A 16,401-nucleotide genomic window follows, 5' to 3' on the forward strand; every position below is an offset into this window, starting at 1 on the left:
AAAATAACAATAACAAACATAAATTTCCTCACATTTCTAAAGGCTAGGAATCAGAGAAATGGTAACGGTGATACTATTTTCCAGGCATTGTGAGAAAATTTTATTCAAGAATTATCTCAGGGCTTGGTGTGTGTGTGTGTGTGTGTGTGTGTGTGTGTGTGTGTGTGTGTGTATGTTGGTGTCGGTGTCCAAATGTCTCCATTCATGAGGACAGCAGTTAGAATTGATTAGAGTTTGCCTTAATAATTCATTTTAATCCAACAGCTTATTTTTAGAGTCTATCTCTGAACATGGTTATATTTTGAGTCACAATACATTAGGATTTTCATATGTGAATTGTAAGGAATAGAATTCACTGTGCAATTCAGTCTGAGACAATGTTTTTAGAAACTCATTGGAAAAATGAGTGTGACTTATATGTTCCTTAGCAATGCATTCACCTACAAGCAACAGAAATCCAAAGGTATATTTGATTAAGTGTGTGTGTGTGTGTGTGTGCGCGCGCGTATGCGTGCGCGCGTGCACGCATGCACGCGTGTAGGTGTCTGAAGCTGTTAGAAGAAGGCATTGAATCTCCTACAGCTGGAGTTGCAGATGGTTGTGAGCTTCCTGACATGGTTTGTAGGGAAAAAACTCAGGTCCTATGGAAGAGCTGCAAGTGCTTTTAACTGCTACACCATCTCCCTTTCTCCCTGACTATTGTTTTATATACTAGGAAATCAAGGATGGAAGTCTAGGGCTGAGACAACCCTAGAATCCTCCATTACTAGTGTAAGGTTTGCCACATGGCTTTGCCCCTTCAAGCATTCTGCCTCACCATATATTCCATGTGACTTTCTTTGAAGGGCAACCATGGATGCCACACCCCACACTGCACACCCATTCTTTAAAAAATAATTTTTGACCCAATGGATTTCACATCAAGTGCACAGATCCCACTCATCTCCCTGTACCTTTGTATCTGCCCTCTACCCATGCAACACCCCCCCCAAAAAAGGATAAAGTAAAATAAAACGTAAAAAAATCTTGTCATGGAAGCTGTAGAGTGTCAGTGAGCCACACAGCATACCCTTTAGTCCATACATCTTTAATTGTAAGTATTCATTGCAATGAGTCATTTGGTCTGGTTTGAGGCCTCTGGCTTCAGCTATGCTATCAGTACTGGGCTCTTAGTGGGACTTCTCTTGAATATCCTGGTGTTTCCCTGTGTCATGGAGATCCTGCAGCTTTGGATCTGCAGGACCAGTCCCTTCATGTGCTCCAGAAGTTCATAGGTGGGGTGGATGTTGGGGTGGGCCAAGTCATAACTCCTGTTCTGGGCTTGGGTGGTAGATGGGTTACTCAGATCACAAGCTGTTCCCTATCCTCTCTACCAGGGCAAGCTCTTCAGCACTGTCCCAGCAACCTCACACAATTCTTCAAGCACCAAGGGGTGGGCCACTTCTCCTGCTCACACACCCCCAGGGCAGACTCACCTGCACCCTTGTCAACAGGATCAACTCTACAGAGCTAGCTGACCTGGTGAGGTGCTGTCCCCAGTGCTGCAGCCAGTTAGTGGCAGGAATAGGTGTCATGACCTCAGGGACAGATCTCCCACCTGCCACAGGCAGTGACGGATGGAGGAGTGGGAGGGAAGGCATCTTTCCCTCACCTACACTACTGCATGGCAGATGAGAGGTGGGGTCAACCTTCTGCTCTTCCAACCTTTGGCCAGCTTGCCAGTGCCCATGCCAACAGGGTCGGCTCTACTGTGTGGCCTAGGCACAGTGCAGGGCCTGGCTCTTATGCTGCAGCCAGAGTTGGGCAGGACCAGTTCTCCCAAGTGCTGTAGCCAGTGAGGGGCAAAGTCAACTCTGCAAAGCCCTTAGATATCAACAAGGTTTCAGGTGGCTATCCAGACCAGGGGCATCCACATGGCCTTGACACAGACCCCTGCTGCTGCATGACCATGGACCCAGACATGGCCCTCGGTGGCAACATGAGCCAGGACTTCATCATGGTCTCAGGTGACTTCATAGGTTACTCACATCAGGCTCTTCCTCTCCACCTTTGTATCTTCAGATTTATCTCACTTCATAATTATTCAACTATTCTGCTTGTCTTTCTCTCCCATCTCTCCACACCATCCTTGAACACACTAGTGATTTGTGTTTCAGGCAGGTGATGCATTGGGTGGATTCTCTAGGTGTCTTCTTCCTGCCCACTCTGCAGGGATGTGGGTGGAGCATCTGGGTGTCTTCAAGTGTTTGTCCAACCTGAAGCTTCCAAAGAAAATAAGTTGTGGCCAAAGTTAGACATAGAAAGGTAAAACTGTGGTTCAACATAGAGTTATCCAGTCTCATGGTTGAACTGCCACCACAACCAACTGGAGCGATTAGTAGTAGGCCAATGATGAGAAGGAAACACAGCAGGACATGTACAGTTAGTTGTGGGTCTCCATTCTACAGGTACTGTTTTTCTTTCTGCTCTAGGATGCCGCTCTGGGAGTCACCATGATTCATACATTGGTCAATTTTCTTAAAGAAAGAAGGCTAGGCCCATTAGCACTTGTGTTTGTGACTGGCTCCATTGATGCACAGTGCAATTCACCTTTTTCTAATGAGCAATAACAGCAACCACATTTGCATCTCCTGTTCAGCCTCACTTCATAGTGAAGAATCCACTCGTCTTCCATTTCTCCACCACCTATTTTCTTGCTTCTTTCTCTCCTGTCACTCCAAGACCTACTTACTTCACATAGCACCCAGCTGGGTGCAGCCACAGTGCTGTCTTTGTGCTTCCTGGAGTGCCTTGTCAGGGCAGGTGGTTGCTGGCAGCATAGCTGGCTTCTGCCCACCTGCCCAGACCCTCATACCCATTTTATCATGGAGCAGTAATAATAAGTAAAGCAAAGGAAGTGTTTGCTGAGTCATCTATTGAATAAATATGTGTGTACACAAGTCCTCTGTTATAAAACAGTTACATACCACTGTTATAAAACAGATTCTATACACCAAAGACTGAGTGAGAGCCTTTATCCAGTAGCTGATGGAAGCAGAAGCCAACACCCACAGCTAAACACTGAGCCTAACTCCTGGAATTCAGAGTACAAAGGGGCATGCAGAGAAGGTGGAGTGATAAGCAAAGGGGTCAAGACCAGGATGGAGAAATCCACAGAAACAGCTGACCTGAACAAGCGGGGAGCTCATGGAATCTAGACTGACATCTGGGAAACCAGCATGGGACTGATGCTGACCCCCTGAATGTGGGTGTCAGTTAGGAGGACTGGGCAATCTATGGGGCCTATGGTAGTGGATCAGTACTTATCCCTAGTGTATGAATGGTCTTTGGGAGCCCATTCCACATGGAGGGATACTCTCTCAGCCTAGACACATGGGGCAGGGACTGAATATTTTAATGTGCCTATTTTATGTCATTATTCTTTAAGCAATACATAATGTATAACAAGTTATTTGCATAGCATTTGCCTTATGTTGTGTACTATTAAGTCATCTACAAAGATTTAGAGTACAAAGGGGCATGTGTATAAGCTATATGCAACTACTATGACATTTGATATTAAAAATTCATGAATTTTGGTTCCTGTGAAGGATTTTAGAGCCAAACTCTGTGGATTCAGAAGCTGGACCATAGATGTGTACAATGGACATCTGTATCAGTATATCCAGGAAACATTTCTTTCCATTCTTAACCAGTTAGTCTCCCTGAGCAAGTAGGTAGAAAGAAAATGTCAGAGGAGAGAGAAAGGGAGGGGGGAAATGAAAATTTTGGATGGTAACAATGACAAGATTCAGCATTAGAAAGCATAAAGAACAAGTAAATGGCAATTAAGAGACTGGCAAGAGTTGGCTTCCAGACTAGAAATATAGGTAAGCATTTGGAACTCTTTGTAAAATACCAAGCGCAAAAATAGAATTTGACATTAGGATACAGTCATCCTTTCATGATCTATTCGTGACCGACCAGAATTCACTGAATTATGAGGAAGGATTTGCTAATTGCAGGCGAAAGCAATTAGTCACCAACCGATGGGAGTTGCATGCACAGTTTATCTTCACGTGACCTCAGCCTGGACACTTGCTCCCACCACACAGAAGTCCTGCACAGCAAGGCTGCATCTTCTAAGGTTTTGTATCTGGAATCACTGCTTCTCTCAAGATGGTGCTAGACTGGAGGAGGCAGAGACACCCACGTGCAGCACGGACACATTCCCACAATGCACTAGGCTGAGACAAGTGAAAAATTATGCCTGGCAGATTTCTTTCTCAAAATATCCCCTGAAGACTCTGTGCTGCACCCAGCCTGTGAGCAAGTGGGGGTGCGCTATGAAGTTTGAGTGGAGGTAGACAAGATCACAGTAGAAACTTGACTCATCCTAGAAGCTTTTTTTTTTATTATTATTCAGAATACCTATTCTATTCTGCCAGGACATCTGCTTTCTTCCAACCTTAGGCATAGAATAATCATCACCCACAGGGAATTATGTCCTTATAATTTCAGGTCTAAGCACATACCCTTCAAACCATACATGAATTCCTTGATAAAAGTGAGGTCATGAGGTCATCAGAATGTTCTTGGTGGTTCCAAACCTGCTCAACAAGAACCTGCTGTCTGTCACCACTAGGGAAATACTTTTACTCATAAGTGTGCCCTGTGACATGGAGTGTTGATAGAAAATGCTTATACACAAACACCATTTCATGAGCTCAAAGGGATGCCTGGCACTACAGTGAGCCTCACAGTGACATCAAAGAAGACAGCTCTGCAACTCACCTGTGAAAGGCCCCATGCCAGGCATATTGCCATCCTGCCTTCAGCCTGGTGTTTTCTTCAAACCCCAGAACACTGCCTTTCTATTGATGACTGGATTTCTGCCACATGTCATTTTTTTTTTCTTGGTAATGCCCAGGAGGAATAGGGACAGAAGGATATACACTCAGTGAGTCAGGACAAAGACATTAAATATATGATGTAACTCTGGAGTTATCCTGAAGGAAAGGATGTAAGGTTTTGGTTTCAAGAGATATGATGAAATTGGGTATTGGGTATTGCCAAGTTCAAGAGAGTAGAAAAAAATCTGTGTTACCTAAAGCCATGTCCAGTGCCCAACACAATAATTGACTTTGGGGACTGGAAATGTGAGTTTGTTTCTTGTTCAACAGTCAGGTTTTCAGTGGTCCTCTAATTTAACTCAGTTCTGACAAAGTCAGGACCCAGAGTGGGACTCAAAGATCTGACCTCTCCATCACATGATGGATCCTCTTGCCAATCAGCTCCCATCTTGTGGCTACTAAGGAATTCACTCAAATGTCTTCATTAGAACAAAATTCTTACCAGAAAAATTCCAGAGTATCTTCGAAATCTGCTAAACACTCTCATCGCTGGGGAAATTATAATGGTTTTAGGTGTTCCATGTTAGGAAGAGGCGACAAATATCTCTCGTTAGACTCTGATAGACACAATGTTTAATGGGAGAAAGTTGCAATTATGAACAGTCCTAAATTTCTATAATGCTGAACACCTTCTCAGTAACAATATGTCTTCATATTTTCTAAAGGAACTAGAAATGTAGATTTTGTTTTATGAAGTTGCCAAATATTTAAACTTTGGCTCAAAAACAAAACTAAAAAGCAGAAATACAGGCGATAACAGTAGGCTGCAAGTTTCTGACGTCTGATTACTGGTAGAAGCAGCAGCTCTGGCTTTCAGGAACTGGGGAATGGCCAAGAGTGAGGACTGACACTGAGCAATGACTTGTCTTAAAATAATAGATTGCATAAAAATACCTAGATCCTGCAGCATCTATCACTCGATACACTGAAAGGCACAGCTTTCCACCAGCACCCCTCAAACGTCCCACTTCTGTAGGCAGTATCGACAGCTGCCTGCAGACATCAGCTGCTTGGCGTCCCCAGGATTTCCCAAGTGTATGGAAGGCTTGGGTGGGAGAAAGAAAAACATTTTGACATTAGGCTGTGCTTCTCTGTTTTCTAATATAGTATGCATGCCATTCCCCCTGGGAATCAATGCTCATGAATTCATTAAGTCCTGGAGACTGTAATATTTGCCAGAATACAAAAAAAAAAAAAAAAACAATCGTCTGAACATAAATTGCAACGTAGAAAAACTTTTGTAATTTAATTTTCCAGTGAATATAAAGAGGATATACGTGACTTTAGCTTCAATGCACTAATAATGAGAGGCAAATGAGGCAGGAACATATTCACACTCAAGAGTTGGGTTGAGGGAGGGAGTAGGCATCTCGATGACTGGAAGAAAGAACATTGTTGTCCATTCTGTATCTCTGGCAAATCCAATACACAAAAGTGGAACCAAGTGCCTTGGCTATTAATTACTAATTTATTATTGAACTAAGGATTTAATAGCTGGTTAATTTAATAGTAAGAGACTCTGTGTGTGTGTGTGTGTGTGTGTGTGTGTGTGTGTGTGTGTGTGTACAGGCTGGGTAGGATGTGTGGATACAACAAGCCATCTTCCAAGGCAGCTGAGCAAACAAGCCTCAGTTGGCTTAGCTCACTCGACCTGTATTCACATGGGCAGCACAGCTTACTCATGTGCATTGAGGAATTATTTGATTCATCAACTTTTTCTGAGTATTTGAACTGGGAGAATACATATAACCTGCATATTGGTTCTGTGCAGTCTAACCCTTTCCTTCTTTTAAGTTAAACTTTGAATTTGTCCCAAGGACGACATAGCACTGAATGATCCTTTGGGAAACAGTGCTATACAAGTCACACGAAGTAAACAATGTGCAAGTCTCAGAAAACAAGAAAACGATTGCAAGATTCATAAGGTCTGTCCCCTGAGGTTGTGTAAGAAGTAACAACTACTAGGGAGAGGACCCCCTCCTGTTAGTGGGGTTGCTTGATAGTTGTGCCAGGAGCCCCATCGAGTGTAGCTTCCCTGAGTCATTGCCTAAGCCCTATTTGTGATAAGTAAACAGTTGTTTACATTTCCCAGGGTACCAGGAAAATCATGCAATATTACTTTATGATGCACAAACAAATAGAGGGGGAGGGGAGAGAAGGGGGAGGAAGAGTGAATGAGGGATGGAGGGAGGAAGGAAGGAGCCAGAGAGAGAGAGGGAGGGAAGGAAGGAAGGAAGGAAGGAAGGAAGGAAGAAGGAAAGAAGGAAGGAAGGAAGGAAGGAAGGAAGGAAGGAAGGAAAGAAGGAAGGAAAGAAGGAAGGAAGGAAGGAAGGAAGGAAGGAAGGAAGGAAGGAAGGAAGGAAAGAAGGAAGGAGGAGAATGACAGTCTTCTCTGCTCAACTCCATGGCTGCTGATTTCAAGCTCACTGACATGGGCTTAAAAATTATTTGGTCACTCTTTGTCATTAGAAAATCTAAGCTTTAGGATTTTGTTGTTAACAGTTATCTAGAAAGCAGAAAGCCTTCAAGGTCTTCATGCCATGGGATCTTCCTCCCCACCTCCTGGACTTTTCCAGCCATATGTAGTTCTAGTTTTCATCTTCGACTTTTGCCAGTGTGAGGGTGAGCTCCACCCTACATGACATCCAAGCAGGTGACTCTCCAGAATTTTACAGGACAGAGGACACACTATAGTAAGGGTCTGGGCTGTTTCTCTCACTTCTAAATGCTTCAGCACTCATTTATTCTAGAAGAGCCAAGGACTTTCTGAGCAGAGAAACTTTTCAACTTGGTTACCACATCAGATAAGGACCTACCTGAAGGATACACACATAAGATAGCCAATAAGCTGCAGGAACTGGAGTTCCACCTGGCTTGAGTTATTGCTTCTGCTTTTACTAACTTCTGTGTGTCCTTACATAGATTGCTGCAGTCTGATCTCTGCAGTCTTGGATTTCGACATAAAACTGGAAATAAGACACATGGCTGCAGTGAGAATTGAATGAGAAATGTTTGTAAGCCACTTAGATAGGGCCAAAAACCTAGTAAGCACTCTATCAACGTTGATGGCTCATGCTGAGTAAACTGTCCTTTTTAGAGGCATCTACATTTTTAAGGAGACCTGCATCTGAGAGGGCAAGAGTAACCCAACAGAATATTTAACCCTTCCATGAACTTGTGGCTACTGGCTATAACAGGAGGTCTTGAATTTTTACGGCCCATTGGACCTTCTAAATGTGCTTCTTCCTTGTACCTCACTCACTTGGCCATACAAGAAGTTAGGCCAATTTCAAGGCAATATATGTCTAGGAGACAGGCCAGATTTGGCCAATTTAGTTTATGTTAAGAAACCCAAGAGGCAGTGCTGATGCACCAGCAGAGACCTTGGCTGGGAGTTCCCAGGGAGCAGAAAGCCTCCAAGGTCTTTATGTCAAGGGTTCTTCCTCCCCACCACCTGGACTTTTCCAGCATAAGCAGTTCTATTTTCCTGCTTTGGTTTCTGCCTGACATTTGAAAGATGAGCTATTAACGATACTAAATTAATAACAGTTATAGAGTATATTTGAGAAGATCATAAAAAAATCAGTAATGTCATCATGTCAAGCCAAGTTTCTGATGGTTTATTTTTAATTATGCATGTCTTTTATTTTTTTCCCCAACATTGATCCAGAGCTTTCAGAGGGACATTAATCTACCTGACCACATCAGAATCCTTAATTATTCACATCCAGCAATATATCTAATTCTACAGAAATTCCCCATGGACTTGCCATTGTTGGAGCATAATCTGGCAGCTCAGCTCAGCTCTGCTCCCTCCACTGTTCCCAGAAAAACCCTAGGAAGCCCTCAAGAGACACACTGCTGTTGCCACCACATTTACTCTACTTTGACACATAGACACCCAGGCTCGTAATTCAGTGAAGGATGATTCCTCCTAGGGTGACAAGTGAGCAGATTTGTAGGTGGCACCCTTACAGGAGGCTGCCTCTCAGAAAGCGAAAGGAGATGATGAAAGGCAAGTGAACTTGGAGGTAAGGCTTCATCTTTAGGTAGAGTCCTAGTAGTGGGTGACCTTGGGGCTAGGGCTTGTGAACTTGACCTGATCTTGTATTGGGAAAGGACACTTGACAAGTATTTCTGTAAGTTATGTGTTCCAGATAGCCAATTAAAGCTTCAGGGCTTTAGAACATCCATGTTAGAACATCTGGGCTAGAGAAGCACACCATTACAAATAAAAGATAAATGTTGTTAATGATTGTTATGATCCCAGAGACTGATTACTTGCTGATTTTTGAAGCCTTTCTGGGGTAGGAATGGGAAATATTTCCCATGTTCTCAGAAGGGCTAAGGGTCATAGGGTGTTATCATGGAGAAACCTATAAGTAGGCTGCTTGAATAAAGCCTTTACTGGGGTAACTCTTTGGTGTTTGAGTGAGTAAAGAGGGAACACAGTCCAAGACAACAATGCAAAAGATGCCTTTCCCTAACTTCCCTATCTGAAGAGGTGGAAAAGGAAGATCCCAAAGCTCTGTGCATTGTTTTTTTTTTTTGTTTGTTTGTTTTTTGTTTTTTGTTTTTTCTTCCTCAGAGGAATTCCCTGAAGCCAGAGTAAGGTTTGGCATCTTACCCTGGCTGCTTTGCTGCCCTTCTGGAAACAATCTGCTAATTGCTTCTAATTACTCTATTGCAATATGCCTTCCTCATTGGAGCCTGTGAGAGGGGTACACCAGGGCTGTTAACACATCCATTGCTATCTCTACAGCCCACTGTAAGGTGAAGCTTCAAGTAGCTTTTCAGTGAGTCTATGTGGAGCAGAAGAAGAAAATGAATGAATGACTGAATGAATGAATATGTCTTATTTCCAGGCACTGAGATAAGCAGCAAGAGTCACAATGAAAGGATGTAGAAACCATTTTTGATGTATCAAATGACTCAGTAGAGGTACACACAAGAGAAAACTAATTACTAATTTGAATAAATTTGTGACAAATTTTCTTTTCTCCCATGAACTTGATAATCAGTCTCCTAGTCTCCGCTGTAGGACTTTGTGGGTGATGACAGGTAGTCTCCTGTCCCCAGGGAGTCAGATAGAGATCTGTCTGTCTATCTGTCTCCCTGTCTCTGTCTCTGTCTCTCTGTCTCTGTCTCTCTGTCTCTCTCTCTCTGTCTCTCTCTCTCTGTCTGTCTCTCTCTCGTGTGTGTGTGTGTGTGTGTGTGTGTGTGTGCCTCTGTGTGTGTGTGTGTGTGTGCCTGTGTGTGTGTGTGTGTGCCTGTGTGTGTGTGTGTGTGTGTGTGTGTGTGTGTGTGCCTGTGTGTGTGTGTGTGTGTGTGTGTGTACCTGTGTGTGTGTGTGCCTGTGTGTGTGCAAGCCAGATGTCAACATTGACATTGAGTGTCATTTCTCAGGACCTGTACACTATGTTTTCTGAGACCAAGTAACTCACTGGGAAATAGGGCTCACCAATAAGACTAGATTGACTGGCCATGGAGCCCCAAGCATTTCTGTGTCACTACCTCATCACACTAATATCATAAACATGTGTTTCCATGCCCAGCTTCTTATATGGATGCAGGGAATTGAACTCGGGTCTTCACACTTCCTTCAGGCTTTTATGGTACACTTTACTAACTGACCTAGCACCCCAGATTCCCTCCTCAAGTCTCGAACCCAGGAACTGCTTTGCTTTCTGTGTCCAACAGCCTGCTATGAATTTATAGAGAGCAAAAAACGGATTTGGAGACAGATGGACTCTGTGAAAAAGAGGGCTACCTCCTAGCAGCCAGATGAGCTTGAATTGGTCATTTAATCACCCAGATTCCTTCACCTCATCTGTACAGTAAGAATCTATTCTCATGATTACCGGGAGGAAATAAGTGGAGCTTTCAGTGACAGAGAAGTGGGTGTGACGGCAGCAAGCTCAGAATACTCAGTGCTATCAAAAAACACTATTTGGTTTGCTTCATTAGTGACTTCAGGCACAGGGTTGCTCTCTCCCAGGGGAAGCTCACTCTCTGTGGTGGGTTAGAGAGTCAGTTTTTGTAGCTCTCTGTATTGAGCCAAGAATGAGTCTAGGAGAGAGCACTGCCACCTAAGAGGCTTACCATCTTTCTATTTTCCACACCTTTGTATACTTCTGTCTACTGACTTGCCGGGAACACTCTGCTCCAGAAACTCTTCCAGGTCTCTGATTCCTAATAAGGGCTCCATCCATCCACTATTTAGAAGCAGAGGGGAGCAAACCTATGAGGTGGTAGTTCAAGTACCTCTGTGAGCTTTAAATGGTAGCCTTGTGACTTTCCAGGGAATAAGTCATCCAGTCATCATTTAATGAGACCATGACTGATCACTTTTATGGCAATCACCACTGAACTGCAGGGACTCACAGTGCGCTAAGCAAAGAATATTGCCCAGAAAGAGGGGGAGTTTTGATTGTCAGTTTGATTGTATGGAAGAACTCATTGGGACATTAGTGAAGCACACCTTTGGGTGTATCTAAGGTTGTTCCAGAGAGGATTAATGGAGTGGATAAGACCTGTCATAATTATAGGCTGTGCCACCCCATGGGTTGGGGTCCTAGACTGAATATAAAGGAAGAAGAGCAAGCCAGAAGATCACCATCATTCTTAATGATTGCCTAGATGTATGAACGTAGTTACTGTAGCTTCCCACTGTTACAGACCAAGCTGTTCCTGCCCTTATACCATCTGGGCCCTGGTGGACTGGATTGCTTCAAACTGTGAGCCAAATAAAACGTTTCTCCTTTAAGTTGTTTTGTCAAATATTCATTCACTGTGACAGGAAAACCTGCTTATCAGTTCTCACCTTTCCTGATGTCTAGGAGCTCCACCCAACTTTGCATCTCCCCTTATGTTATATCATATTCAAATGTTCTGTTCCTTGGGAAAAGCATGGTGTGCTTCACACATAATGGATCCTCGTTTCTCTGGAAAATAGACTACATTTCCCAGAATCCCTTGCAGCGGGAGGTGTAACCATGTGATGGAAGCCAAGGTCATCTAGGCATAGGTGCAGAAGTGGACCTGACTGAGAAATTCCTACATGTAGCTTTCCCAACTTTATCCTCTTCTTTTTCCTGAATGTGAAACACAGGAGTGTCTCAGAGCCATGTGTAGAAGAAGGCAAAACCTTGCTGCTAATTGGATTTGGTGTGTGGGCATGAAATTTGGTGTTTTGTTTGTTGAAACCATTTATAGGACCATGTCGGACTTCCTTGGGGGCTTCTTTTGACATTATACTTTTCTTTTTCTATAAAATAATATTAACTGCTAGTATTTTGTTTCTCAGTTGGTATAAAAATGAATAAAATTGAGACTGGACTATGTTCATTTTTATTCTGTTTTTCAGATAAATGAAAACATTTCCCTTGATCCTGCATAGTGTATCTGTCACAAGGGTGTCCCAGCTTAAGCAAACTTTAGTCACAGTGAGCTATTAATGATTATTTTTGTTTGTTTGTTTGTTTGTTTCAGGGTTTCACTGCATTGTCCAGACTTTCTTAGAACTCATGATAATCTCCTTGCCTCTGTCTCTCGACTGTTGAGATCACAGATAGTAAGTATCAAGCTTGCTCTAATTGCTAATACACCTAACTCATATGTATATGCTGCCATTTATATTTAGATGTATTAGAATGATTATGGGTCCAATAGAACAACATTTACTCTGCTCTCTGATCATCCTATGAAGCTCCTTGGCCCACATGGAACACTCTTGACTTCTCAAAGCCAGGACTAGCACATGCTAACAGTGTCCCGCTGTAACCCATTGATCCACAGTCCTCAGCCTTCTGATTCTCTTTGCTTGAGAACAGTCTATGACCTTGGAAAGTCATAGAGTTAATGGAAGGAAGCAGAGACCATCCTTCCAGGCAGTGGATCTGAATGACATATTCGAGTTTGGGCTCAGTTGCCTACTGTGACCATGACCCTTCAATGGGCTCTTTTGACCTTAATCCTCTGCCTGATTCAGATCTATCCATGTGTTACTGAGCACATGACACAGTCAAACTCATCTCTACTCTTCTGCCTTGGCATCCTGTCCATCTAGGATACTAGTCTGCTCACCATATAGGCCCATCACAGCCTCTACTCAACCGGCCTTTCCCATATTCTGTACCTTCCCCTGCCTACTATATCTCACTGAGTTAGTACAGCCTGATATGGCCCAATGTCTTTCTTCAGTTACCTTGATTCTATGCATCCTTTGGGAGGGGTTCATACTTTTGCTCCTCAGAGAGCCCAGATCACTGGTCCTGGTGGAGCATGGGCAGAGCCTGTGAACACCTTGATTGTAGGCATTCAGGAAGGTACAATGCCAGCTCGGGAGAAAAGTGCTGCTAGATCTTTGCATCTGAATACGACTTCACAGTTTAACAGCACTATCGCCTTTACTTATTAGCTCCCTTTGATTCACACAAGACACATCACATGCTGTTGTGACTTGCCTCCTCTGAAAAGTGAGGGTGATGTAGTTGGGGTGTGATTTTCTGCATAACTTGCTAGGTGTCTGGAGGCTTGTACCCAGCATGATGTGCCCACTCCCATTGCTGCCTTCTTCCACCCTCACAGGGCAGAGGGCTCCCAGTGTACACACAGGTAGTTCCATAGTCTGCACAGAGTCCGCAAACCTCTCTTATTACATTCATGCTGCACATGAAAGACTTTGTCTCACAGAATCATCTGCTCAAAGAGAGTTAGGAAGTGTAAGAATTAAGACCTAAATTCAGGGTCAAGCTTCTGGGCAGAAAAAAAATTTCAGTGAAACTACACTTGTCATTTCTCCAAAGTGTTTCCTGTTGTTTTCTTAATAGTAGTTACATACATACTTCACACAGAAGAATGGTAGGCACAAAGACAAAACGAATTTTACAACCTTGTCATTCTGTCCTCCAGCTGGTTGAGTGACAGCAGTCGTGCAAGGCTTTTTGGTTTGCTTGTTTGTTTCTAAGTGGAAAACTATTTAGAATTAAAGCAATTACTTCAGTATCACAAAGAAAATATTAAATTTCAGGAAGACCTTGGTTATTTGGAGTGAATATTTTGCATAGTCACTATATGTGGATGAACCCTGGAGATGGGAGGAGCCTTCAGTCTCTCTCTCCAGTGTACAGGTCATGATGAAAGCCTTGAGTTTCTTGGGGAGGAGGAGGTACCACAGTCTCATAGTCTCAAAGCCAAGAAAGCTTAAGGTTCAGAGCAAGGTAGCTCTGTCTTCTTATAGATTCAGATGAAGATAAGATCAACCCAGACTGAACTCCTGGAGAGCTACAGAACTGCCCCTACTGGCCTGGGGCAGAGGCCCAGGCAGGAGCTCCTTGTAGAGACTGCACTCATTGAAACTGCCCTCCAGAATAACTGCTTGTTCTCCAACAGCATGGAATAGATGCTCAAGGGTGTCCATCATTTTTCACCTACATTCTCTTCCAGTGCTCTATGTTTTATAGGTTATATATACATTGATCCTCTCAACCCAGATTGTCTCCATAGTTAAGAATGAGGTGATTTGCAATAGAACCAGCCTTCTTGAAATATAACTTACCCACGGGACCTTCAGTAAAGGTGGTCCAGCCTCACCCCAGTAGGGTTTCATTCTGACAAATTATTTGTAGATGGAATAACATGGTAAGGGACAGGGTCAGGATATAATCATAGACACTGTCTTATCCATCTTCTACTCAAATGGGGATGTGGTAGTTTCAATGACAATAGCCCCCATATTTTCACAGGGAGTGACACTATTAGGAGATGTGGCCTTGTTGGAGTAGGTGTAGCCTTGTTGAAGAAACTGTGTCACTGGAGGTTGAACTTTGAGGTCTCAGATGCTCAAGCCAGGCTCAGTCTCTCTCTTCCTGCTGCTAAGTTGTAGCCCCCATTTTTCCCAACATGGAGATAATGGACTGTACCTCTGAACTATAAAGTAGCCCCAGTTAAATCTTTTCTTTCACAAGAGTTTTCATAATCACAATGTCTCTTCACAGTAATAGAGGCCCTACCTAAGACAGGGAGCTTTGTGGTATATATAATGACTGCTATTTCATCTATTCGGCCCCTTCCTGTTTTGTTGTTCCCTAGAGGAGTATTTTCTGTCTAGCCATCTTTAGCAGTGGGGCTTTAGTTATAGAACCATATGAAACTTGGGCTTTGTAATGGCCCACAACATACTTTGGCTGAGCCTTGAGCCTTTAAACTGAAGAGCCTTTTCTGCCTGACTTAACGTTGCAATCTGGGTGTCTGGTACAGCTCCTGGTAAACAGCAGGTTATCAAGACATGTTGGAAGAATGATGAGTTGCATAAATCGATGCTAGAATTTCCCTCAGAGCATGCCTATCAATGAAGCACAGATCAGGAAAGGCAGAGCACTGGTTACTTTTCTCAGCTCTGTGACAGAATACCTAATAGAGCAACTTTATTTGGGCTCATAGCTGGAAAGGAAACATTTCGTCACAGAAGAGAAGGAATGGTGGCTAAAGTGGGTCAGTGGCAATAGAGCAGCCTGTTGTTACATCACCACTGATCAAGAAAGGCAGAGGTGATGAAGACGAGGCAGAATCAGCCTATCACACTCAACCTCTACCCCAGTTTTACTAGATGGAGCCCATGTCCAAAAGGCCTGTGGGTGACATTTTTTATTCAAACATTAAAGGTGATGACCTTGTATTAGAAGCAACAATATTCTCTAGGTGACCCTCTAGTTCACCCACCTGGTTGGTCTACAGCCATTGTTTTCCTCACAAAGAATCTTAGGAGATTAAAATGTGCACTGTGTATAAAACGTGAACATGGAGGGTATTTTCTGTGTCACATTAAAGTTTTCTTATAGTGTTTCCTTCAACCCACTCCTCAAGATCAATGATTGTTGAACACCAATTAACTCTTGTTGAACATCTGTAATGGGGCCAGCACTGTGCTAAATGCTTTATGTGCATTACCCTCTTTGCATCCTCAGTGACCACGGGAGTTGGGTTCATTGAGATTTTCCAATCTTATACATGAAGCAATTGAAGCTAAAAGAGGTCAAATAGCTTGCCCAAGTTCAAATAGTTGGAAGTAGTGAAATTTGGAATCGAGTCCAGATCCCTGTGGTCTCAGTGGCTCTGAGACCCTGCAGGGGGTGACAGCAGGTTTACCATTCTGACATCTCCCACTAGACCTTATATTGAGAGAGCTTCCCCTGTCTAGAGGCACAGCGACCTAGATTGCCTTTCAAGTACTTTCACTGGCTCTACTCTGTACAAGCAAGATTTATTGATGGAGCTAATCAATTAAACAATCGTTGTTTATTGAGCTTCTCTTGGATTATTCAATATTTATTGAGCAGTTTCATGTAGCCAGCACTTGTGCAATGAGCCATGGTGGATACAAGGCAAGTATGAGATTCAGTTCTCATCTTCAGGGAGCTTGAAATCTACTTGCAGATTGGAGAGGGAAAAGTTGACAATATTAAACTACATAAAGAAATAAGGACTTGAATCTTACATCGATTAGCAT

This window comes from Cricetulus griseus (genome assembly GCF_003668045.3).
Source record: "Cricetulus griseus strain 17A/GY chromosome 1 unlocalized genomic scaffold, alternate assembly CriGri-PICRH-1.0 chr1_1, whole genome shotgun sequence".
Classification (NCBI taxonomy): domain Eukaryota; kingdom Metazoa; phylum Chordata; class Mammalia; order Rodentia; family Cricetidae; genus Cricetulus; species Cricetulus griseus.